The sequence below is a fragment of the Heterodontus francisci genome, chromosome 37 (genome assembly GCF_036365525.1).
Source record: "Heterodontus francisci isolate sHetFra1 chromosome 37, sHetFra1.hap1, whole genome shotgun sequence".
Classification (NCBI taxonomy): domain Eukaryota; kingdom Metazoa; phylum Chordata; class Chondrichthyes; order Heterodontiformes; family Heterodontidae; genus Heterodontus; species Heterodontus francisci.
The window spans coordinates 48,796,842-48,823,481 of NC_090407.1; positions in this window are offsets into that span (position 1 = coordinate 48,796,842).

Below are 26,640 nucleotides of genomic sequence, written 5' to 3' on the forward strand. Positions count from 1 at the left end.
TACAATGTTAAAATGGGTGAAGGAACAGAGAACCCTAACACATACAGGAGCTGACAGTCTCTTTCTCTCTCTCTCCATTTCACTCTCTCTCTTTCTCTTTCAATCCTGATCCTGACTTTTCTCAGAATCCTTCCTGGTTGAATAGTAGCCTGAAATGTTTCAGTCTCACTGTTACCAGGAACAAGTCACATTTCTGTGGTATTTTCCATATCTTAATGATTCAATTTGGAGCTTGGATTGTGTCAGGTAAATGTGGTTTCTCATTCAGACATTCCTGCATTGTGGAACTGTCAGTTATCTGTGCAGGGACAGGATATCGGGGTGTTTGAATGGAGTTGAAGATTTTGGTTGCTTGAATAGGGTGTGAATTAGATTGTGGATTGTGTCCCTGAATGTCTTTCAGCCGATGTCCTGAGAGAATGAAGTGGTTTACCAATGTCTGAACAACATCAAAGTCTTTAGACACATGAAAGAACAAGATTGGGGACAATATACAAAAGCTGAGACAGTCAGGCAACAACAGGAGGAAGGTGAATGTCTTTTACAGTTTGTAATCTGAAAACCTGAGCTAATGACTGAAAAAGCAGGAGTTCAAATCCCACATTGGGCTCTTGTGAATTTGAATTTCTCTGAAAATAAAAAATAACTCTGGAATAATAAATCCTCCAAGATGAAATGATTCCCTCTCACTGCTCTGACACTGATTTACCTTCAAGTAGCTTTTTCCAGTCCACTTTTTCTAAATCACCTTCCACCGGCTCAGCTTCATTCCCTAAAACTAAGTGTAAAACTGACCCATCTCTTGTTGACCTTGCTAGATACTGGCCTGAAAAAATTTCCCCTGAATGTATATTTACAATTCTGTATCCTTGATACCTTTTACACTAGTCTCAGTTATCAATGCACTAGTTAGGTCTGCACTAGACCCTGTCTGTGTTTATATTACACATGGCCCTGTCTCTGCTATAAAAATGGTTTAAAAAGTGGAGAGAAAACCCTCCAATTTATACAGGAGATCCAAAGAAATAGGAGCAGGAGTAGGCCATTCAGCCCATCCAGCCTGTTCTGCCAGTCAATACGATCATGATTGATCTGATAGTGACTTTAACTCCACTTTCCTGCCTGCCCCCCGTAACCCTTGACTCCCTTGTATATAGTCATTGACCCAACCTCCACTGCTTTCTGGGGAAGAGAATTCCAAAGCCTAACCAACCGCTAGCTCAGTCTTAAATGGCAGAACCTTTATTTTTAAACTGTGCCCCCTAGTTCAAGACTCCTCCACAAGGGGAACATCCTCCCAACATCCGCCCTGTAAAGTCCCCTCAGAATCTTGTATGTTTCAATAAGATCACCTCTCATTCTTCTCAACTCCAATGAGTATAGTCCCAACCTGTTCAACCATTCCTCATAAGACAACCCCTTCATCCCAGGAATCAGCCGAGTGAACCTTCTCTGAACTGATTCCAATGCATCCAGGCCTGACCATTTATCCACTTTCAAAGATGCCAAACCCCTTAATATTTCCCTCTCACTCTGTTTATCCCATCCAATATTTCACACTCCTCCTCTTTAACTACAATATCTGCATCGTTCCCCCTCTTTTATAAAGACGGACACAAAGTATTCATTATGAACCATGCCCACATCTCCCACCTCCACACACACATTCCCTTTTTGGTCCCTAATACTCTATCCTTAGTTATCCTCGTGCTCTTAATGTATTTATAAAACATCTTTGTGATTTCTTTGCTTTTACTTGGTAATATTATTTTCCGGCCATTTCTTTGCTCTCCTAATTTGCTTTTTAATTTCACCCCTGAACTTTCGACACTTTCTGTGGTATTGAGCTCTCGGTATCTGACATAAGCTTCCCTCTTGTGCCTTATCCTACCCGGTTTGATCCTTGACATCCAAGGGGCTCTAGATTTGGGAGTCCCACCCTGTTTTTCTTTGTGTGAACATATTTGTTCTCAACCCTCAGTAACTCTCACTGCTCTGACACTGATTGACCTTCAAGTAGCTGTTTCCAGTCCACTTTGCTAAAATCCCCCATCTCTGGAACCACCATCCCCTCTGCTCCCTCCAATGGACCCTCACATCCTTCCTAAATTGTGGTCACCAGAATTGGATGCAGTATTCTGGTCGTGGCCTAACCAGAGGCTTATAAACATTCAGCATAACCTTCATGCTTTTGTATTCAAAATCTCTATTTATGAAGCCCAAGATCCCATATGCTTTGCTGACTACTTTCTCAATATGTCCTGCCACCTTCAAAGATGTATGTCCATGTATCCCCAGGTCCCTCTGTCCCTGCACACTCTCTAGAACTGGGCCATTAAGTCTATATTGCCTCTCCCTATCCCTTCTGCCAAAATACATCACCTCACATTTCCCTGCATTAAATTCCTTCTGACACTTGTCTGCCCATTCTGCTCAACTATCTATGTCCTGTTGTAGTCGATTGGAGTCATCCTCACTGTTTGCATCTCCTCCAAGTTTGCTATCATCGGCAAATATTAAAATTTGACAAAAAGCACTGACTTTTGGGGAACACTGCTGTCTACCATCTTCCAGTCTGAAAAACAACCATTTACCACAACTCGCTGCTTTCTGTCCTTTCACCAATTTTTGATCCAAGCTGACACAGGCCCTCCTATCCCATGAGCCTCAGTTTTGTTAACCAGAATTGGACACAATACTGCAGCCGAGGACAAACTATTATTTTATAAAGGTTTAGCATCACTTCCTGACTTTTATACTCTAGACCTGTTTATAAAGCTCAGGATCCCATCTGCTTTATTAACCCATCGGCAAAGTGGGAAATTCTATCAGAACAATTGACCAGTTCCCTTAGACATGAATCCGTGAGTCGTTCCAAGGCTGGCGGGAGGGTTTAGAGAGAACCCCAACCTGGTCATTTTTGTGAAACAGAAAACCATCAATGCATTGGCAGGGATATTAATAAAGCCCTTACAATGACAGGAGGAATGTTATGCTTGGACTCAGAGAAAATGGGTGAGATTCTAAACGTGTACTTTGCATCGGTTTTCACCGAGGAGAGGGACATGACGGATGTTGAGGTTAGGAACAGATGTTTGATTACTCTAGGTCAAGTCGGCATAAGGAGGGAGGAAGTGTTGGGTATTCTAAAGGGCATTAAGGTGGACAGGTCCCCAGGTCCGGATGGGATCTATCCCAGGTTACTGAGGGAAGCGAGAGAGGAAATAGCTGGGGCCTTAACAGATATCTTTGCAGCATCCTTAAACACGGGTGAGGTCCCGGAGGACTGGAGAATTGCTAATGTTGTCCCCTTGTTTAAGAAGGGTAGCAGGGATAATCCAGGTAATTATAGACCGGTGAGCCTGACGTCAGTGGTAGGGAAGCTGCTGGAGAAGATACTGAGGGATAGGATCTATTCCCATTTGGAAGAAAATGGGCTCATCAGTGATAGGCAACATGGTTTTGTGCAGGGAAGGTCATGTCTTACCAACTTAATAGAATTCTTTGAGGAAGTGACAAAGTTGATTGATGAGGGAAGGGCTGTTGATGTCATCTACATGGACTTCAGTAAGGCGTTTGATAAGGTTCCCCATGGCAGGCTGATGGAGAAAGTGAAGGCGCTTGGGGTCCAAGGTGTACTAGCTAGATGGATAAAGAACTGGCTGGGCAACAGGAGACAGAGAGTAGCAGTAGAAGGGAGTTTCTCAAAATGGAGACGTGTGACCAGTGGTGTTCCACAGGGATCCGTGCTGGGACCACTGTTGTTTGTGATATACATTAATGATTTGGAGGAAAGTATAGGTGGACTGATTAGCAAGTTTGCAGACGACACTAAGATTGGTGGAGTAGCAGATAGTGAAGGGGACTGTCAGAGAATACAGCAGAATATAGATAGATTAGAGAGTTGGGCAGAGAAATGGCAGATGGAGTTCAATCAGGGCAAATGCGAGGTGATGCATTTTGGAAGATCCAATTCAAGAGTGAACTATACAGTAAATGGAAAAGTCCTGGGGAAAATTGATGTCCAGAGAGATTTGGGTGTTCAGGTCCACTGTTCCCTGAAGGTGGCAACGCAGGTAAATAGAGTGGTCAAGAAGGCATACGGCATGCTTTCCTTCATCGGACGGGGCATTGAGTACAAGAGTTGGCAGGTCATGTTACAGTTGTATAGGACTTTGGTTCGGCCACATTTGGAATACTGCGTACAGTTCTGGTCGCCACATTATCAAAAGGATGTGGATGCTTTGGAGAGGGTGCAAAGGAGGTTCACCAGGATGTTGCCTGGTATGGAGGGCGCTAGCTATGAAGAGAGGTTGAGTAGATTAGGATTATTTTCATTAGAAAGACGGAGGTTGAGGGGGGACCTGATTGAGGTGTACAAAATCATGAGAGGTATAGACAGGGTGGACAGCAAGAGGCTTTTTCCCAGAGTGGGGGTTTCAATTACTAGAGGACACGAGTTCAAAGTGAAAGGGGAAATGTTTAGGGGGGATATGCGTGGAAAGTTCTTTCCGCAGAGGGTGGTGGGCACCTGGAACGCGTTGCCAGCGGAGGTGGTAGACGCGGGCACGATGGAGTCTTTTAAGATGTATCTAGACAGATACATAAATGGGCAGGAAGAAAAGAGATACAGAACCTTAGAAAATAGGCGACATGTTTAGAGAGAGGATCTGGATCGGTGCAGGCTTGGAGGGCCGAAGGGCCTGTTCCTGTGCTGTAATTATCTTTGTTCTTTGTTCTTAATGGGCCAAATGGCCTCCTTCTGTGCTATGCCACTCTACTCGATAAGGAGATGCAGAGGTGAGCAATGCTATGATCCCAGGTATCAGGGAATTTATTCTGAGGAAAGGTTGTGAACTTTGCACTCATTCTTCTTGGAAAAGAGACTTTACGAAATTCCAATTGAAATTTTCAAGATTATGCAAAGAATTGAGAAAGCTCATCCAGGCAGATGTTCACAGTGACAAAGGGTTGAAACATCAGGAGATACATCCGGTCAGAAGGAATAAAAGAGCCAATATACACTTAATGGCACAGTTCTAACGAGTGTGCAGGAGCAGGGGCACCTAGGGCTACCTGTCCATCGATCTTTGAAGGTGGCAGACATATTGAGAGAGTGGTTCATAAGCATATGGGATCTTGGGCTTCATAAATAGAGACATTGAGTACAAAAGCAGGGATGTTATGCTGAACCTTTATAAAGCTCTGGTTTGGCCCCAACTGGAGAATTGCACCCTGTTGTGGTCACCACACTTTAGGAAGGATGTGAGGGTCTTTGAGAGGGTGCAGAGGAGATTTACCAGAATGGTTCCAGGGATGGGGGATTTTAGTTACAAGGTTAGGTTGGAAAAGCTAGGGTTGAGGCCAAATCATTAAATATATTCAAGAAAGAGTTAGATATAGTTCTTAGTGCTAAAGGAATCAAGGGATATGGGGAGAAAGCTAGAACTGGGTACTGAGTTTGGACGATCAGCCATGATCGTATTGAATGGCGGTGCAGGCTTGAAGGGCCAAATGGCCTACTCCTGCTTCTATTTTCTATGTTTCTATGTTCTCCTTAGAACAAAGGAGATTGAGGGGAGATTTAATAGAGGTGTACAAGATTGTGACAGGCGTAGACAAGTTAGACAAGGAAAAACTGTTCCTATTAACTAATGGTACAGGGACGAGGGGACACAGATTGAAGGTTTTTGGGCAAGAGATGCAGGGGGAATACGACAAAGAACTTTTTTACACAGTGGGTGGTAATGTTCTGGAACTCGCTGCCCACAAGGGTGATGGAAGCGGAGACAAACAATGACTTTAAAAACAAATTGGATGGCCACTTGAAGGAAATAAACTTGCAGGGCTACGGGTATTGAGCAGGGGAGTGGGAATGCCTGGATTGCTCTGTGGAGAGCCAGCATGGACTCGGTGGGCTGAATGGTCTCTTTCTGTGCCGTAAATGACTCTATGACTTAGAGCATGGCTACCCGTCCCGAACCAGATGGGACCCGCAACATTAGATTAGATTAGAGATACAGCACTGAAACAGGCCCTTCGGCCCACCGAGTCTGTGCCGACCATCAACCACCCATTTATACTAATCCTACACTAATCCCATATTCCTACCAAACATCCCCACCTGTCCCTATATTTCCCTACCACCTACCTATACTAGTGACAATTTATAATGGCCAATTTACCTATCAACCTGCAAGTCTTTTGGCTTGTGGGAGGAAACCGGAGCACCCGGAGAAAACCCACGCAGACACAGGGAGAACTTGCAAACTCCACACAGGCAGTACCTGGAATCGAACCCGGGCCCCTGGAGCTGTGAGGCTGCGGTGCTAACCACTGCGCCACTGTGCCGCCTTATGTGTCAGGTTCGGGTCAAGTCGGGTTGTTCTTCTGGGTCCGGCACTCGGGCTCAGCTCAGGTTGGGCCGGGTCGGACACAGTGGCAGTGCTGCCTTTTGGTCAGGGAGGGAAAGGGAAGTAAGAGTAAGAGTAAGCATCATTAATTTCTGGTAGTTGAATCGGGTCGGGTTGGGCACGGGACTGAGAGACACCACTCAGTGTACATAAAGCTCACTGAGAGACAGGGACTGAGAGACACCACTCAGTGTACAGATACCTCCCTGAGAGAGAGGGACTGAGAGACACCAGTCAGTGTACATAGATGTCCCTGAGAGAGAGGGACTGAGAGACACCACTCAGTGTACAGATATCTCCCTGAGAGACAGGGACTGAGAGACACCAGTCAGTGTACATATATCTCCCTGAGAGACAGGGACTGAGAGACACCAGTCAGTGTACAGATACCTCCCTGAGAGAGAGGGACTGAGAGACACCAGTCAGTGTACATATATCTCCCTGAGAGAGAGGGACTGAGAGACACCAGTCAGTGTACAGATATCTCCCTGAGAGAGAGGGACTGAGAGACACCAGTCAGTGTACAGATATCTCCCTGAGAGAGAGGGACTGAGAGACACCACTCAGTGCATAGATATCTCCCTGACAGACAGGGACTGAGAGACACCAGTCAGTGTACAGAAATCTCCCTGAGAGACATGGGCTGTGAGACACCACTCAGTGTACAGATATCTCCCTGAGAGAGAGGGACTGAGAGACACCAGTCAGTGTACAGGTATCTCCCTGAGAGAGAGGGACTGAGAGACACCAGTCAGTGTACATATATCTCCCTGAGAGACAGGGACTGAGAGACACCACTCAGTGTACAGATACCTCCCTGAGAGAGAGGGACTGAGAGGCACCAGTCAGTGTACATATATCTCCCTGAGAGAGAGGGACTGAGAGACACCACTCAGTGTTCAGATATCTCCCTGAGAGAGAGGGACTGAGAGACACCACTCAGTGTACAGATATCTCCTTGAGAGAGAGGGACTGAGAAACACCACTCAGTGTACAGATATCTCCCTGAGAGACATGGACTGAGAGACACCAGTCAGTGTACATATATCTCCCTGAGAGTCAGGGACTGAGAGACACCACTCAGTGAACAGATACCTCCCTGAGAGAGAGGGACTGAGAGACACCAGTCAGTGTACATATATCTCCCTGAGAGAGAGGGACTGAGAGACACCAGTCAGTGTACAGATATCTCCCTGAGTGAGAGGGACTGAGAGACACCAGTCAGTGTACAGATATCTCCCTGAGAGACAGGGACTGTGAGACACCAGTCAGTGTACAGATATCTCCCTGAGAGAGAGGGACTGAGAGACACCACTCAGTGTACAGATATCTCCCTGAGAGACAGGGACTGAGAGACACCAGTCAGTGTACAGATACCTCCCTGAGAGAGAGGGACTGAGAGTCACCAGTCAGTGTACATATATCTCCCTGAGAGAGAGGGACTGAGAGACACCACTCAGTGTACCCATATCTCCCTCAGAGACAGGGACTGAGAGATACCACTCAGTGTCCAGATATCTCCCTGAGAGACAGGGACTGAGAGACACCACTCAGTGTCCAGATATCTCCCTGAGAGACAGGGACTGAGAGACACCAGTCAGTGTACAGATATCTTCCTGAGAGAGAGGGACTGTGAGACACCACTCAGTGCACAGATATCTCCCTGAGAGAGAGGGGCTGAGAGACACCAGTCAGTGTACAGATATCTCCCTGAGAGCGAGGGACTGAGAGACACCACTCAGTGTACAGATATCTCCCTGAGAGACACCACTCAGTGTACATAAAGCTCACTGAGAGACAGGGACTGAGACACCACTCAGTGTACAGATACCTCCCTGAGAGAGAGGGACTGAGAGAAACCAGTCAGTGTACAGATATCTCCCTGAGAGAGAGGGACTGAGAGACACCACTCAGTGTACAGATATCTCCCTGTGAGACAGGGACTGAGAGACACCAGTCAGAGTACAGATATCTCCCTGAGAGAGAGGGACTGAGAGACACCACTCATTGTACAGATATCTCCCTGAGAGAGAGGACTGAGAGACACCACTCAGTGTACATATATCTCCCTGAGAGACAGGGACTGAGAGACACCACTCAGTGTACAGATACCTCCCTGAGAGAGAGGGACTGAGAGACACCAGTCAGTGTACATTTATCTCCCTGAGAGAGAGGGACTGAGAGACACCAGTCAGTGTACAGATATCTCCCTGAGAGAGAGGGACTGAGAGACACCACTCAGTGTACAGATATCTCCCTGACAGACAGGGACTGAGAGACACCAGTCAGTGTACAGATATCTCCCTGAGCGACAGGGGCTGTGAGGCACCACTCAGTGTACAGATATCTCCCTGAGAGACAGGGACTGAGAGACACCAGTCAGTGTACAGATATCTCCCTGAGAGAGAGGAACTGAGACACCAGTCAGTGTACAAATATCTCCCTGAGAGACAGGGACTGAGAGACACCACTCAGTGTACAGATACCTCCCTGAGAGAGAGGGACTGAGAGGCACCAGTCAGTGTACATAGATGTCCCTGAGAGAGAGGGACTGAGAGACACCACTCAGTGTTCAGATATCTCCCTGAGAGAGAGGGACTGAGAGACACCACTCAGTGTACAGATATCTCTCTGAGAGACAGGGACTGAGAGACACCAGTCAGTGTACAGATACCTCCCTGAGAGAGAGGGACTGAGTGACACCAGTCAGTGTACATATATCTCCCTGAGAGACAGGGACTGAGAGACACCACTCAGTGTACAGATATCTCCCTGAGAGAGAGGGACTGAGAGACACCAGTCAGTGTACATATATCTCCCTGAGAGAGAGGGACTGAGAGACACCAGTCAGTGTACAGATATCTCCCTGAGAGAGAGGGACTGAGAGACACCAGTCTGTGTACAGATATCTCCCTGAGAGAGAGGGACTGAGAGACACCACTCAGTGTATAGATATCTCCCTGACAGACAGGGACTGAGAGACACCAGTCAGTGTACAGAAATCTCCCTGAGAGACAGGGGCTGTGAGACACCACTCAGTGTACAGATATCTCCCTGAGAGAGAGGGACTGAGAGACACCAGTCAGTGTACAGATATCTCCCTGAGAGAGAGGGACTGAGAGACACCAGTCAGTGTACATATATCTCCCTGAGAGACAGGGACTGAGAGACACCACTCAGTGTACAGATACCTCCCTGAGAGAGAGGGACTGAGAGGCACCAGTCAGTGTACATATATCTCCCTGAGAGAGAGGGACTGAGAGACACCACTCAGTGTTCAGATATCTCCCTGAGAGAGAGGGAATGTGAGACACCACTCAGTGTATAGATATCTCCCTGACAGACAGGGACTGAGAGACACCAGTCAGTGTACAGATATCTCCCTGAGAGACAGGGACTGTGAGACACCAGTCAGTGTACAGATATCTCCCTGAGAGAGAGGGACTGAGAGACACCACTCAGTGTACAGATATCTCCCTGAGAGACAGGGACTGAGAGACACCAGTCAGTGTACATATATCTCCCTGAGAGACAGGGAATGAGAGACACCACTCAGTGTACAGATACCTCCCTGAGAGAGAGGGACTCAGAGACACCAGTCAGTGTACATATATCTCCCTGAGAGAGAGGGACTGAGAGACACCACTCAGTGTACAGATATCTCCCTGAGAGACAGGGACTGAGAGACACCAGTCAGTGTACATATACCTCCCTGAGAGAGAGGGACTGAGAGACACCAGTCAGTGTACATATATCTCCCTGAGAGAGAGGGACTGAGAGACACCACTCAGTGTACAGATACCTCCCTGAGAGAGAGGGACTGAGAGACACCGGTCAGTGTACATATATCTCCCTGAGAGAGAGGGACTGAGAGACACCACTCAGTGTTCAGATATCTCCCTGAGAGAGAGGGACTGAGAGACACCACTCAGTGTACAGATACCTCCCTGAGAGAGAGGGACTGAGAGACACCAGTCAGTGTACATATATCTCCCTGAGAGACAGGGACTGAGAGACACCACTCGGTGTACAGATATCTCCTTGTGAGAGAGGGACTGAGAGACACCACTCAGTGTACATAAAGCTCCCTGAGAGACAGGGACTGAGAGACACCAGTCAGTGTACAGATATCTCCCTGAGAGAGAGGGACTGTGAGACACCAGTCAGTGTACAGATATCTCCCTGAGAGACACCACTCAGTGTACATAAAGCTCCCTGAGAGACAGGGACTGAGAGACACCAGTCAGTGTACAGATATCTCCCTGAGAGAGAGGGACTGTGAGACACCAGTCAGTGTACAGATATCTCCCTGAGAGAGAGGTACTGAGAGACACCACTCAGTGTATAGATATCACCCTGAGAGACACGGACTGAGAGACACCAGTCAGTGTACAGATATCTCCCTGAGAGACACCACTCAGTGTACATAAAGCTCCCTGAGAGACAGGGACTGAGAGACACCAGTCAGTGTACAGATATCTCCCTGAGAGAGAGGGACTGTGAGACACCAGTCAGTGTACAGATATCTCCCTGAGAGAGAGGGACTGAGAGACACCACTCAGTGTATAGATATCTCCCTGACAGACAGGGACTGAGAGACACCAGACAGTGTACAGATATCTCACTGAGAGACAGGGGCTGTGAGACACCACTCAGTGTACAGATATCTCCCTGAGAGACAGGGACTGAGAGACACCAGTCAGTGTACATATATCTCCCTGAGAGAGAGGGACTGAGAGACACCAGTCAGTGTACAAATATCTCCCTGAGAGACAGGGACTGAGAGACACCACTCAGTGTACAGATACCTCCCTGAGAGAGAGGGACTGAGAGGCACCAGTCAGTGTACATATATCTCCCTGAGAGAGAGGGACTGAGAGACACCACTCAGTGTTCAGATATCTCCCTGAGAGAGAGGGACTGAGAGACACCACTCAGTGTACAGATATCTCATTGAGAGACAGGGACTGAGAGACACCAGTCAGTGTACAGATACCTCCCTGAGAGAGAGGGACTGAGAGACACCAGTCAGTGTACATAGATGTCCCTGAGCGAGAGGGACTGAGAGACACCACTCAGTGTACAGATATCTCCCTGAGAGAGAGAGACTGAGAGACACCAGTCAGTGTACATATATCTCCCTGAGAGACAGGGAATGAGAGACACCACTCAGTGTTCAGATACCTCCCTGAGAGAGAGGGACTGAGAGACACCAGTCAGTGTACATATATCTCCCTGAGAGAGAGGGACTGAGAGACACCACTCAGTGTACAGATATCTCCCTGAGAGACAGGGACTGAGAGACACCAGTCAGTGTACATATATCTCCCTGAGAGACAGGGACAGAGAGACACCACTCAGTGTACAGATACCTCCCTGAGAGAGAGGGACTGAGAGACACCACTCAGTGTACAGATATCTCCCTGAGAGAGAGGGACTGAGAGACACCACTCAGTGTACAGATATCTCCCTGAGAGAGAGGGACTGAGAGACACCAGTCAGTGTACAGATATCTCCCTGAGAGAGAGGGACTGAGAGACACCAGTCAGTGTACACATATCTCCCTGAGAGACAGGGACTGAGAGACACCACTCAGTGTACAGATACCTCCCTGAGAGAGAGGGACTGAGAGACACCACTCAGTGTACAGATATCTCCCTGAGAGAGAGGGACTGAGAGACACCAGTCAGTGTACAGATATCTCCCTGAGAGAGAGGGACTGAGAGACACCAGTCAGTGTACATATATCTCCCTGAGAGACAGGGACTGAGAGACACCACTCAGTGTACAGATACCTCCCTGAGAGAGAGGGACTGAGAGGCACCAGTCAGTGTACATATATCTCCCTGAGAGAGAGGGACTGAGAGACACCACTCAGTGTTCAGATATCTCCCTGAGAGAGAGGGACTGAGAGACACCACTCAGTCTACAGATATCTCCCTGAGAGACAGGGACTGAGAGACACCAGTCAGTGTACAGATACCACCCTGAGAGAGAGGGACTGAGAGTCACCAGTCAGTGTACATATATCTCCCTGAGAGACAGGGAATGAAAGACACCACTCAGTGTCCAGATACCTCCCTGAGAGAGAGGGACTCAGAGACACCAGTCAGTGTACATATATCTCCCTGAGAGAGAGGGACTGAGAGACACCAGTCAGTGTACAGATATCTCCCTGAGAGAGAGGGACTGAGAGACACCACTCAGTGTCGCCATATCTCCCTCAGAGACAGGGACTGAGAGATACCATTCACAGTACAGATATCTCCCTGAGAGAGAGGGACTGAGAGACACCACTCAGTGTACAGATATCTCCCTGAGAGACAGGGACTGAGAGACACCAGTCAGTGTACAGATATCTACCTGAGAGAGGGACTGTGAGACACCACTCAGTGCACAGATATCTCCCTGAGAGAGAGGGGCTGAGAGACACCAGTCAGTGTACAGATATCTCCCTGAGAGCGAGGGACTGAGAGACTCCACTCAGTGTACAGATATCTCCCTGAGAGACACCACTCAGTGTACATAAAGCTCACTGAGAGACAGGGATTGAGAGACAGCACTCAGTGTACAGATACCTCCCTGAGAGAGAGGGACTGAGAGACACCATTCAGTGTACAGATATCTCCCTGAGAGACAGGGACTGAGAGACACCAGTCAGAGTACAGATATCTCCCTGAGAGAGAGGGACTGAGAGACACCACTCACTGTACAAATATCTCCCTGAGAGACAGGGACTGAGAGACACCACTCATTGTACAGATATCTCCCTGAGAGAGAGGACTGAGAGACACCACTCACTGTACAGATATCTCCCTGAGAGACAGGGACTGAGAGACACCAGTCAGTGTACAGATATCTCCCTGAGAAAGAGGGACTGAGAGACACCACTCAGTGTACAGATATCTCCCTGAGAGAGAGGGACTGAGAGACACCACTCAGTGTACAGATATCTCCCTGAGAGACAGGGACTGAGAGACACCAGTCAGTGTACAGATACCTCCCTGAGAGAGAGGGACTGAGAGTCACCAGTCAGTGTACATATATCTCCCTGAGAGACAGGGACTGAGAGACACCACTCAGTGTACGGATATCTCCTTGAGAGAGAGGGACTGAGAGACACCACTCAGTGTACAGATATCTCCCTGAGAGACAGGGACTGAGAGACACCAGTCAGTGTACATATATCTCCCTGAGAGACAGGGACTGAGAGACACCACTCAGTGTACAGATACCTCCCTGAGAGAGAGGGACTGAGAGACACCAGTCAGTGTACATATATCTCCCTGAGAGAGAGGGACTGAGAGACACCAGTCAGTGTACAGATATCTCCCTGAGAGAGAGGGACTGAGAGACACCACTCAGTGTATAGATATCTCCCTGACAGACAGGGACTGAGAGACACCAGTCAGTGCACAGATATCTCCCTGAGAGACAGGGACTGTGAGACACCAGTCAGTGTACAGATATCTCCCTGAGAGAGAGGGACTGAGAGACACCACTCAGTGTACAGATATCTCCCTGAGAGACAGGGACTGAGAGACACCAGTCAGTGTACATATATCTCCCTGAGAGACAGGGAATGAAAGACACCACTCAGTGTACAGATACCTCCCTGAGAGAGAGGGACTCAGAGACACCAGTCAGTGTACATATATCTCCCTGAGAGAGAGGGACTGAGAAAACACTCAGTGTACAGATATCTCCCTGAGAGACAGGGACTGAGAGACACCAGTCAGTGTACATATACCTCCCTGAGAGAGAGGGACTGAGAGACACCAGTCAGTGAACAGATATCTCCCTGAGAGAGAGGGACTGAGAGACACCACTCAGTGTACCCATATCTCCCTCAGAGACAGGGACTGAGAGATACCAGTCACAGTACAGATATCTCCCTGAGAGAGAGGGACTGAGAGACACCACTCAGTGTACAGATATCTCCCTGAGAGACAGGGACTGAGAGACACCAGTCAGTGTACAGATATCTACCTGAGAGAGAGGGACTGTGAGACACCACTCAGTGCACAGATATCTCCCTGAGAGAGAGGGGCTGAGAGACACCAGTCAGTGTACAGATATCTCCCTGAGAGCGAGGGACTGAGAGACACCACTCAGTGTACAGATATCTCCCTGAGAGACACCACTCAGTGTACATAAAGCTCACTGAGAGACAGGGACTGAGAGACACCACTCAGTGTACAGATACCTCCCTGAGAGAGAGGGACTGAGAGACACCAGTCAGTGTACAGATATCTCCCTGAGAGAGAGGGACTGAGAGACACCACTCAGTGTACAGATATCTCCCTGTGAGACAGGGACTGAGAGACACCAGTCAGAGTACAGATATCTCCCTGAGAGAGAGGGACTGAGAGACACCACTCACTGTACAAATATCTCCCTGAGAGACAGGGACTGAGAGACACCACTCATTGTACAGATATCTCCCTGAGAGAGAGGACTGAGAGACACCACTCAGTGTACATATATCTCCCTGAGAGACAGGGACTGAGAGACACCACTCAGTGTACAGATACCTCCCTGAGAGAGAGGGACTGAGAGACACCAGTCAGTGTACATTTATCTCCCTGAGAGAGAGGGACTGAGAGACACCAGTCAGTGTACAGATATCTCCCTGAGAGAGAGGGACTGAGAGACACCACTCAGTGTATAGATATCTCCCTGACAGACAGGGACTGAGAGACACCAGTCAGTGTACAGATATCTCCCTGAGAGACAGGGGCTGTGAGGCACCACTCAGTGTACAGATATCTCCCTGAGAGACAGGGACTGAGAGACACCAGTCAGTGTACAGATATCTCCCTGAGAGAGAGGGACTGAGAGACACCAGTCAGTGTACAGATATCTCCCTGAGAGAGAGGGACTGAGAGACACCACTCAGTGTACATATATGTCCCTGAGAGTCAGGGACTGAGAGACACCACTCAGTGTACAGATACCTCCCTGAGAGAGAGGGACTGAGAGACACCAGTCAGTGTACATATATCTCCCTGAGAGAGAGGGACTGAGAGACACCAGTCAGTGTACAGATATCTCCCTGAGAGACAGGGACTGTGAGACACCAGTCAGTGTACAGATATCTCCCTGAGAGAGAGGGACTGAGAGACACCACTCAGTGTACAGATATCTCCCTGAGAGACAGGGACTGAGAGACACCAGTCAGTGTACAGATACCTCCCTGAGAGAGAGGGACTGAGAGTCACCAGTCAGTGTACATATATCTCCCTGAGAGACAGGGACTGAGAGACACCACTCAGTGTACGGATATCTCCTTGAGAGAGAGGGACTGAGAGACACCACTCAGTGTACAGATATCTCCCTGAGAGACAGGGACTGAGAGACACCAGTCAGTGTACATATATCTCCCTGAGAGACAGGGACTGAGAGACACCACTCAGTGTACAGATACCTCCCTGAGAGAGAGGGACTGAGAGACACCAGTCAGTGTACATATACCTCCCTGAGAGAGAGGGACTGAGAGACACCAGTCAGTGTACAGATATCTCCCTGAGAGAGAGGGACTGAGAGACACCACTCAGTGTATAGATATCTCCCTGACAGACAGGGACTGAGAGACACCAGTCAGTGCACAGATATCTCCCTGAGAGACAGGGACTGTGAGACACCAGTCAGTGTACAGATATCTCCCTGAGAGAGAGGGACTGAGAGACACCACTCAGTGTACAGATACCTCCCTGAGAGAGAGGGACTCAGAGACACCAGTCAGTGTACATATATCTCCCTGAGAGAGAGGGACTGAGAAAACACTCAGTGTACAGATATCTCCCTGAGAGACAGGGACTGAGAGACACCAGTCAGTGTACATATACCTCCCTGAGAGAGAGGGACTGAGAGACACCAGTCAGTGAACAGATATCTCCCTGAGAGAGAGGGACTGAGAGACACCACTCAGTGTACCCATATCTCCCTCAGAGACAGGGACTGAGAGATACCAGTCACAGTACAGATATCTCCCTGAGAGAGAGGGACTGAGAGACACCACTCAGTGTACAGATATCTCCCTGAGAGACAGGGACTGAGAGACACCAGTCAGTGTACAGATATCTACCTGAGAGAGAGGGACTGTGAGACACCACTCAGTGCACAGATATCTCCCTGAGAGAGAGGGGCTGAGAGACACCAGTCAGTGTACAGATATCTCCCTGAGAGCGAGGGACTGAGAGACACCACTCAGTGTACAGATATCTCCCTGAGAGACACCACTCAGTGTACATAAAGCTCACTGAGAGACAGGGACTGAGAGACACCACTCAGTGTACAGATACCTCCCTGAGAGAGAGGGACTGAGAGACACCAGTCAGTGTACAGATATCTCCCTGAGAGAGAGGGACTGAGAGACACCACTCAGTGTACAGATATCTCCCTGAGAGAGAGGACTGAGAGACACCACTCAGTGTACATATATCTCCCTGAGAGACAGGGACTGAGAGACACCACTCACTGTACAAATATCTCCCTGAGAGACAGGGACTGAGAGACACCAGTCAGTGTACATTTATCTCCCTGAGAGAGAGGGACTGAGAGACACCAGTCAGTGTACAGATATCTCCCTGACAGACAGGGACTGAGAGACACCACTCAGTGTATAGATATCTCCCTGACAGACAGGGACTGAGAGACACCAGTCAGTGTACAGATATCTCCCTGAGAGACAGGGGCTGTGAGGCACCACTCAGTGTACAGATATCTCCCTGAGAGACAGGGACTGAGAGACACCAGTCAGTGTACAGATATCTCCCTGAGAGAGAGGGACTGAGAGACACCAGTCAGTGTACAGATATCTCCCTGAGAGAGAGGGACTGAGAGACACCACTCAGTGTACAGATATCTCTCTGAGAGACAGGGACTGAGAGACACCAGTCAGTGTACAGATACCTCCCTGAGAGAGAGGGACTGAGTGACACCAGTCAGTGTACATATATCTCCCTGAGAGACAGGGACTGAGAGACACCACTCAGTGTACAGATATCTCCCTGAGAGAGAGGGACTGAGAGACACCATTCAGTGTACAGATATCTCCCTGAGAGAGAGGGACTGTGAGACACCAGTCAGTGTACAGATATCTCCCTGAGAAAGAGGGACTGAGAGACACCACTCAGTGTACAGATATCTCCCTGAGAGACAGGGACTGAGAGACACCAGTCAGTGTACATATATCTCCCTGAGAGACAGGGACTGAGAGACACCACTCAGTGTACAGATACCTCCCTGAGAGAGAGAAACTGAGAGACACCAGTCAGTGTACATATATCTCCCTGAGAGAGAGGGACTGAGAGACACCAGTCAGTGTACAGATATCTCCCTGAGAGAGAGGGACTGAGAGACACCAGTCTGTGTACAGATATCTCCCTGAGAGAGAGGGACTGAGAGACACCACTCAGTGTATAGATATCTCCCTGACAGACAGGGACTGAGAGACACCAGTCAGTGTACAGAAATCTCCCTGAGAGACAGGGGCTGTGAGACACCACTCAGTGTACAGATATCTCCCTGAGAGAGAGTGACTGAGAGACACCAGTCAGTGTACAGATATCTCCCTGAGAGAGAGGGACTGAGAGACACCAGTCAGTGTACATATATCTCCCTGAGAGACAGGGACTGAGAGACACCACTCAGTGTACAGATACCTCCCTGAGAGAGAGGGATTGAGAGGCACCAGTCAGTGTACATATATCTCCCTGAGAGAGAGGGACTGAGAGACACCACTCAGTGTTCAGATATCTCCCTGAGAGAGAGGGAATGTGAGACACCACTCAGTGTATAGATATCTCCCTGACAGACAGGGACTGAGAGACACCAGTCAGTGTACAGATATCTCCCTGAGAGACAGGGACTGTGAGACACCAGTCAGTGTACAGATATCTCCCTGAGAGAGAGGGACTGAGAGACACCACTCAGTGTACAGATATCTCCCTGAGAGACAGGGACTGAGAGACACCAGTCAGTGTACATATATCTCCCTGAGAGACAGGGAATGAGAGACACCACTCAGTGTACAGATACCTCCCTGAGAGAGAGGGACTGAGAGACACCACTCAGTGTACAGATATCTCCCTGAGAGACAGGGACTGAGAGACACCAGTCAGTGTACATATATCTCCCTGACAGACAGGGACTGAGAGACACCACTCAGTGTACAGATACCTCCCTGAGAGAGAGGGACTGCGAGACACCGGTCAGTGTACATATATCTCCCTGAGAGAGAGGGACTGAGAGACACCACTCAGTGTTCAGATATCTCCCTGAGAGAGAGGGACTGAGAGACACCACTCAGTGTACAGATACCTCCCTGAGAGAGAGGGACTGAGAGACACCAGTCAGTGTACATATATCTCCCTGAGAGACAGGGACTGAGAGACACCACTCGGTGTACAGATATCTCCTTGTGAGAGAGGGACTGAGAGACACCACTCAGTGTACAGATATCTCCCTGAGAGACAGGGACTGAGAGACACCAGTCAGTGTACAGATATCTCCCTGAGAGACAGGGACTGAGAGACACCACTCAGTGTACATAAAGCTCCCTGAGAGACAGGGACTGAGAGACACCAGTCAGTGTACAGATATCTCCCTGAGAGACACCACTCAGTGTACATAAAGCTCCCTGAGAGACAGGGACTGAGAGACACCAGTCAGTGTACAGATATCTCCCTGAGAGAGAGGGACTGTGAGACACCAGTCAGTGTACAGATATCTCCCTGAGAGAGAGGGACTGAGAGACACCACTCAGTGTATAGATATCACCATGAGAGACACGGACTGAGAGACACCAGTCAGTGTACAGATATCTCCCTGAGAGACACCACTCAGTGTACATAAAGCTCCCTGAGAGACAGGGACTGAGAGACACCAGTCAGTGTACAGATATCTCCCTGAGAGAGAGGGACTGTGAGACACCAGTCAGTGTACAGATATCTCCCTGAGAGAGAGGGACTGAGAGACACCACTCAGTGTATAGATATCTCCCTGACAGACAGGGACTGAGAGACACCAGACAGTGTACAGATATCTCACTGAGAGACAGGGGCTGTGAGACACCACTCAGTGTACATAAAGCTCGCTGAGAGACAGGGACTGAGAGACACCAGTCAGTGTACAGATATCCCCCTGAGAGACAGGGACTGAGAGACACCACTCAGTGTACCGATACCTCCCTGAGAGAGAGGGACTGAGAGACACCAGTCCGTGTACAGATATCTCCCTGAGAGAGAGGGACTGAGAGACACCAGTCAGTGTACAGATATCTCCCTGAGAGAGAGGGACTGAGAGACACCAGTCAGTGTACAAATATCTCCCTGAGAGACAGGGACTGAGAGACACCACTCAGTGTACAGATACCTCCCTGAGAGAGAGGGACTGAGAGGCACCAGTCAGTGTACATATATCTCCCTGAGAGAGAGGGACTGAGAGACACCACTCAGTGTACAGATATCTCCCTGAGAGACAGGGACTGAGAGACACCAGTCAGTGTACAGATACCTCCCTGAGAGAGAGGGACTGAGAGACACCAGTCAGTGTACATAGATGTCCCTGAGAGAGAGGGACTGAGAGACACCACTCAGTGTACAGATATCTCCCTGAGAGAGAGAGACTGAGAGACACCAGTCAGTGTACAGATATCTCTCTGAGAGAGAGGGACTGTGAGACACCAGTCAGTGTACAGATATCTCCCTGAGAGAGAGGGACTGAGAGACACCACTCAGTGTACAGATATCTCCCTGAGAGACAGGGACTGAGAGACACCAGTCAGTGTACATATATCTCCCTGAGAGACAGGGAATGAGAGACACCACTCAGTGTTCAGATACCTCCCTGAGAGAGAGGGACTGAGAGACACCAGTCAGTGTACATATATCTCCCTGAGAGAGAGGGACTGAGAGACACCACTCAGTGTACAGATATCTCCCTGAGAGACAGGGACTGAGAGACACCAGTCAGTGTACATATATCTCCCTGAGAGACAGGGACAGAGAGACACCACTCAGTGTACAGATACCTCCCTGAGAGAGAGGGACTCAGAGACACCAGTCAGTGTACATATATCTCCCTGAGAGAGAGGGACTGAGATTCACCAGTCAGTGTACATATATCTCCCTGAGAGACAGGGAATGAAAGACACCACTCAGTGTACAGATACCTCCCTGAGAGAGAGGGACTCAGAGACACCAGTCAGTGTACATATATCTCCCTGAGAGAGAGGGACTGAGAGACACCACTCAGTGTACAGATATCTCCCTGAGAGACACCACTCAGTGTACATAAAGCTCACTGAGAGACAGGGATTGAGAGACACCACTCAGTGTACAGATACCTCCCTGAGAGAGAGGGACTGAGAGACACCAGTCAGTGTACAGATATCTCCCTGAGAGAGAGGGACTGAGAGACACCATTCAGTGTACAGATATCTCCCTGAGAGACAGGGACTGAGAGACACCAGTCAGAGTACAGATATCTCCCTGAGAGAGAGGGACTGAGAGACACCACTCACTGTACAAATATCTCCCTGAGAGACAGGGACTGAGAGACACCACTCATTGTACAGATATCTCCCTGAGAGAGAGGACTGAGAGACACCACTCAGTGTACATATATCTCCCTGAGAGACAGGGACTGAGAGACACCACTCAGTGTACAGATACCTCCCTGAGAGAGAGGGACTGAGAGACACCAGTCAGTGTACATTTATCTCCCTGAGAGAGAGGGACTGAGAGACACCAGTCAGTGTACAGATATCTCCCTGAGAGAGAGGGACTGAGAGACACCAGTCAGTGTACAGATATCTCCCTGAGAGAGAGGGACTGAGAGACACCACTCAGTGTATAGATATCTCCCTGACAGACAGGGACTGAGAGACACCAGTCAGTGTACAGATATCTCCCTGAGAGACAGGGGCTGTGAGGCACCACTCAGTGTACAGATATCTCCCTGAGAGACAGGGACTGAGAGACACCAGTCAGTGTACAGATATCTCCCTGAGAGAGAGGGACTGAGAGACACCAGTCAGTGTACAAATATCTCCCTGAGAGACAGGGACTGAGAGACACCACTCAGTGTACAGATTCCTCCCTGAGAGAGAGGGTCTGAGAGGCACCAGTCAGTGTACATAGATGTCCCTGAGAGAGAGGGACTGAGAGACACCACTCAGTGTTCAGATATCTCCCTGAGAGAGAGGGACTGAGAGACACCACTCAGTGTACAGATATCTCTCTGAGAGACAGGGACTGAGAGACACCAGTCAGTGTACAGATATCTCCCTGAGAGAGAGGGACTGAGAGACACCATTCAGTGTACAGATATCTCCCTGAGAGAGAGGGACTGTGAGACAACAGTCAGTGTACAGATATCTCTCTGAGAGAGAGGGACTGTGAGACACCAGTCAGTGTACAGATATCTCCCTGAGAAAGAGGGACTGAGAGACACCACTCAGTGTACAGATATCTCCCTGAGAGACAGGGACTGAGAGACACCAGTCAGTGTACATATATCTCCCTGAGAGACAGGGACTGAGAGACACCACTCAGTGTACAGATACCTCCCTGAGAGAGAGGGACTGAGAGACACCAGTCAGTGTACATATATCTCCCTGAGAGAGAGGGACTGAGAGACACCAGTCAGTGTACAGATATCTCCATGAGAGAGAGGGACTGAGAGACACCAGTCTGTGTACAGATATCTCACTGAGAGAGAGGGACTGAGAGACACCACTCAGTGTATAGATATCTCCCTGACAGACAGGGACTGAGAGACACCAGTCAGTGTACAGAAATCTCCCTGAGAGACAGGGGCTGTGAGACACCACTCAGTGTACAGATATCTCCCTGAGAGAGAGGGACTGAGAGACACCAGTCAGTGTACAGATATCTCCCTGAGAGAGAGGGACTGAGAGACACCAGTCAGTGTACATATATCTCCCTGAGAGACAGGGACTGAGAGACACCACTCAGTGTACAGATACCTCCCTGAGAGAGAGGGACTGAGAGGCACCAGTCAGTGTACATATATCTCCCTGAGAGAGAGGGACTGAGAGACACCACTCAGTGTTCAGATATCTCCCTGAGAGAGAGGGAATGTGAGACACCACTCAGTGTATAGATATCTCCCTGACAGACAGGGACTGAGAGACACCAGTCAGTGTACAGATATCTCCCTGAGAGACAGGGACTGTGAGACACCAGTCAGTGTACAGATATCTCCCTGAGAGAGAGGGACTGAGAGACACCAGTCAGTGTACATATATCTCCCTGAGAGACAGGGAATGAGAGACACCAATCAGTGTACAGATACCTCCCTGAGAGAGAGGGACTCAGAGACACCAGTCAGTGTACAGATATCTCCCTCAGAGACAGGGACTGAGAGACACCACTCAGTGTACAGATATCTCCCTGAGAGACAGGGACTGAGAGACACCAGTCAGTGTACATATACCTCCCTGAGAGAGAGGGACTGAGAGACACCAGTCAGTGTACATATATCTCCCTGAGAGAGAGGCACTGAGAGACACCACTCAGTGTACAGATACCTCCCTGAGAGAGAGGGACTGAGAGACACCGGTCAGTGTACATATATCTCCCTGAGAGAGAGGGACTGAGAGACACCACTCAGTGTTCAGATATCTCCCTGAGAGAGAGGGACTGAGAGACACCACTCAGTGTACAGAAAGCTCCCTGAGAGAGAGGGACTGAGAGACACCAGTCAGTGTACAGATACCTCCCTGAGAGAGAGGGACTGAGAGACACCAGTCAGTGTACATATATCTCCCTGAGAGACAGGGACTGAGAGACACCACTCGGTGTACAGATATCTCCTTGTGAGAGAGGGACTGAGAGACACCACTCAGTGTACAGATATCTCCCTGAGAGACAGGGACTGAGAGACACCAGTCAGTGTACAGATATCTCCCTGAGAGAGAGGGACTGAGAGACACCACTCAGTGTACATAAAGCTCCCTGAGAGACAGGGACTGAGAGACACCAGTCAGTGTACAGATATCTCCCTGAGAGACACCACTCAGTGTACATAAAGCTCCCTGAGAGACAGGGACTGAGAGACACCAGTCAGTGTACAGATATCTCCCTGAGAGAGAGGGACTGTGAGACACCAGTCAGTGTACAGAAATCTCCCTGAGAGAGAGGGACTGAGAGACACCACTCAGTGTATAGATATCACCCTGAGAGACACGGACTGAGAGACACCAGTCAGTGTACAGATATCTCCCTGAGAGACACCACTCAGTGTACATAAAGCTCCCTGAGAGACAGGGACTGAGAGACACCAGTCAGTGTACAGATATCTCCCCGAGAGAGAGGGACTGTGAGACACCAGTCAGTGTACAGATATCTCCCTGAGAGAGAGGGACTGAGAGACACCACTCTGTGTATAGATATCTCCCTGACAGACAGGGACTGAGAGACACCAGACAGTGTACAGATATCTCACTGAGAGACAGGGGCTGTGAGAAACCACTCAGTGTACAGATATCTCCCTGAGAGAGAGGGACTGAGAGACACCAGTCAGTGTACAGATATCTCCCTGAGAGAGAGGGACTGAGAGACACCAGTCAGTGTACATATATCTCCCTGAGAGACAGGGACTGAGAGACACCACTCAGTGTACAGATATCTCCCTGAGAGAGAGGGACTGAGAGACACCAGTCAGTGTACAGATATCTCCCTGAGAGAGAGGGACTGAGAGACACCACTCAGTGTACAGATATCTCCCTCAGAGACAGGGACTGAGAGACACCAGTCAGAGTACAGATATCTCCCTGAGAGAGAGGGACTGAGAGACACCACTCAGTGTACAGATATCTCCCTGAGAGACAGGGACTGAGAGACACCAGTCAGAGTACAGATATCTCCCTGAGAGAGAGGGACTGAGAGACACCACTCAGTGTACATAAAGCTCACTGAGAGACAGGGACTGAGAGACACCAGTCAGTGTACAGATATCCCCCTGAGAGACAGGGACTGAGAGACACCACTCAGTGTACAGATACCTCCCTGAGAGAGAGGGACTGAGAGACACCAGTCCGTGTACAGATATCTCCCTGAGAGAGAGGGACTGAGAGACACCACTCAGTGTACAGATATCTCCCTGAGAGACAGGGACTGAGAGACACCAGTCAGAGTACAGATATCTCCCTGAGAGAGAGGGACTGAGAGACACCACTCACTGTACAGACATCTCCCTGAGAGACAGGGACTGAGAGACACCACTCATTGTACAGATATCTCCCTGAGAGAGAGGGACTGAGAGACACCACTCAGTGTACAGATATCTCCCTGAGAGACAGGGACTGAGAGACACCAGTCAGTGTACATATATCTCCCTGAGAGACAGGGACAGAGAGACACCACTCAGTGTACAGATACCTCCCTGAGAGAGACGGACTGAGAGACACCACTCAGTGTACAGATATCTCCCTGAGAGAGAGGGACTGAGAGACACCAGTCAGTGTACAGATATCTCCCTGAGAGACAGGGACTGAGAGACACCAGTCAGTGTACAAATATCTCCCTGAGAGACAGGGACTGAGAGACACCACTCAGTGTACAGATATCTCCCTGAGAGACAGGGACTGAGAGACACCAGTCAGTGTACAGATACCTCCCTGAGAGAGAGGGACTGAGAGACACCAGTCAGTGTACATAGATGTCCCTGAGAGAGAGGGACTGAGAGACACCACTCAGTGTACAGATATCTCCCTGAGAGAGAGAGACTGAGAGACACCACTCAGTGTACAGATATCTCCCTGAGAGAGAGGGACTGAGAGACACCAGTCAGTGTACAGATATCTCTCTGAGAGAGAGGGACTGTGAGACACCAGTCAGTGTACAGATATCTCCCTGAGAGAGAGGGACTGAGAGACACCACTCAGTGTACAGATATCTCCCTGAGAGACAGGGACTGAGAGACACCAGTCAGTGTACATATATCTCCCTGAGAGACAGGGAATGAGAGACACCACTCAGTGTTCAGATACCTCCCTGAGAGAGAGGGACTGAGAGACACCAGTCAGTGTACATATATCTCCCTGAGAGAGAGGGACTGTGAGACACCACTCAGTGTACAGATATCTCCCTGAGAGACAGGGACTGAGAGACACCAGTCAGTGTACATATATCTCCCTGAGAGACAGGGACAGAGAGACACCACTCAGTGTACAGATATCTCCCTGAGAGAGAGGGACTGAGAGACACCACTCAGTGTACAGATATCTCCCTGAGAGAGAGGGACTGAGAGACACCAGTCTGTGTACAGATATCTCCCTGAGAGAGAGGGACTGAGAGACACCAGTCAGTGTACAGATATCTCCCTGAGAGAGAGGGACTGAGAGACACCAGTCAGTGTACACATATCTCCCTGAGAGACAGGGACTGAGAGACACCACTCAGTGTACAGATACCTCCCTGAGAGAGAGGGACTGAGAGAGACCACTCAGTGTACAGATATCTCCCTGAGAGAGAGGGACTGAGAGACACCAGTCAGTGTACAGATATCTCCCTGAGAGAGAGGGACTGAGAGACACCAGTCAGTGTACATATATCTCCCTGAGAGACAGGGACTGAGAGACACCACTCAGTGTACAGATACCTCCCTGAGAGAGAGGGACTGAGAGGCACCAGTCAGTGTACATATATCTCCCTGAGAGAGAGGGACTGAGAGACACCACTCAGTGTTCAGATATCTCCCTGAGAGAGAGGGACTGAGAGACACCACTCAGTGTACAGATATCTCCCTGAGAGACAGGGACTGAGAGACACCAGTCAGTGTATAGATATCTCCCTGACAGACAGGGACTGAGAGACACCAGTCAGTGTACAGATATCTCCCTGAGAGACAGGGACTGTGAGACACCAGTCAGTGTACAGATATCTCCCTGAGAGAGAGGGACTGAGAGACACCACTCAGTGTACAGATATCTCCCTGAGAGACAGGGACTGAGAGACACCAGTCAGTGTACAGATACCTCCCTGAGAGAGAGGGACTGAGAGTCACCAATCAGTGTACATATATCTCCCTGAGAGACAGGGACTGAGAGACACCACTCAGTGTACAGATATCTCCTTGAGAGAGAGGGACTGAGAGACACCACTCAGTGTACAGATATCTCCCTGAGAGACAGGGACTGAGAGACACCAGTCAGTGTACATATATCTCCCTGAGAGAGAGGGACTGAGAGACACCA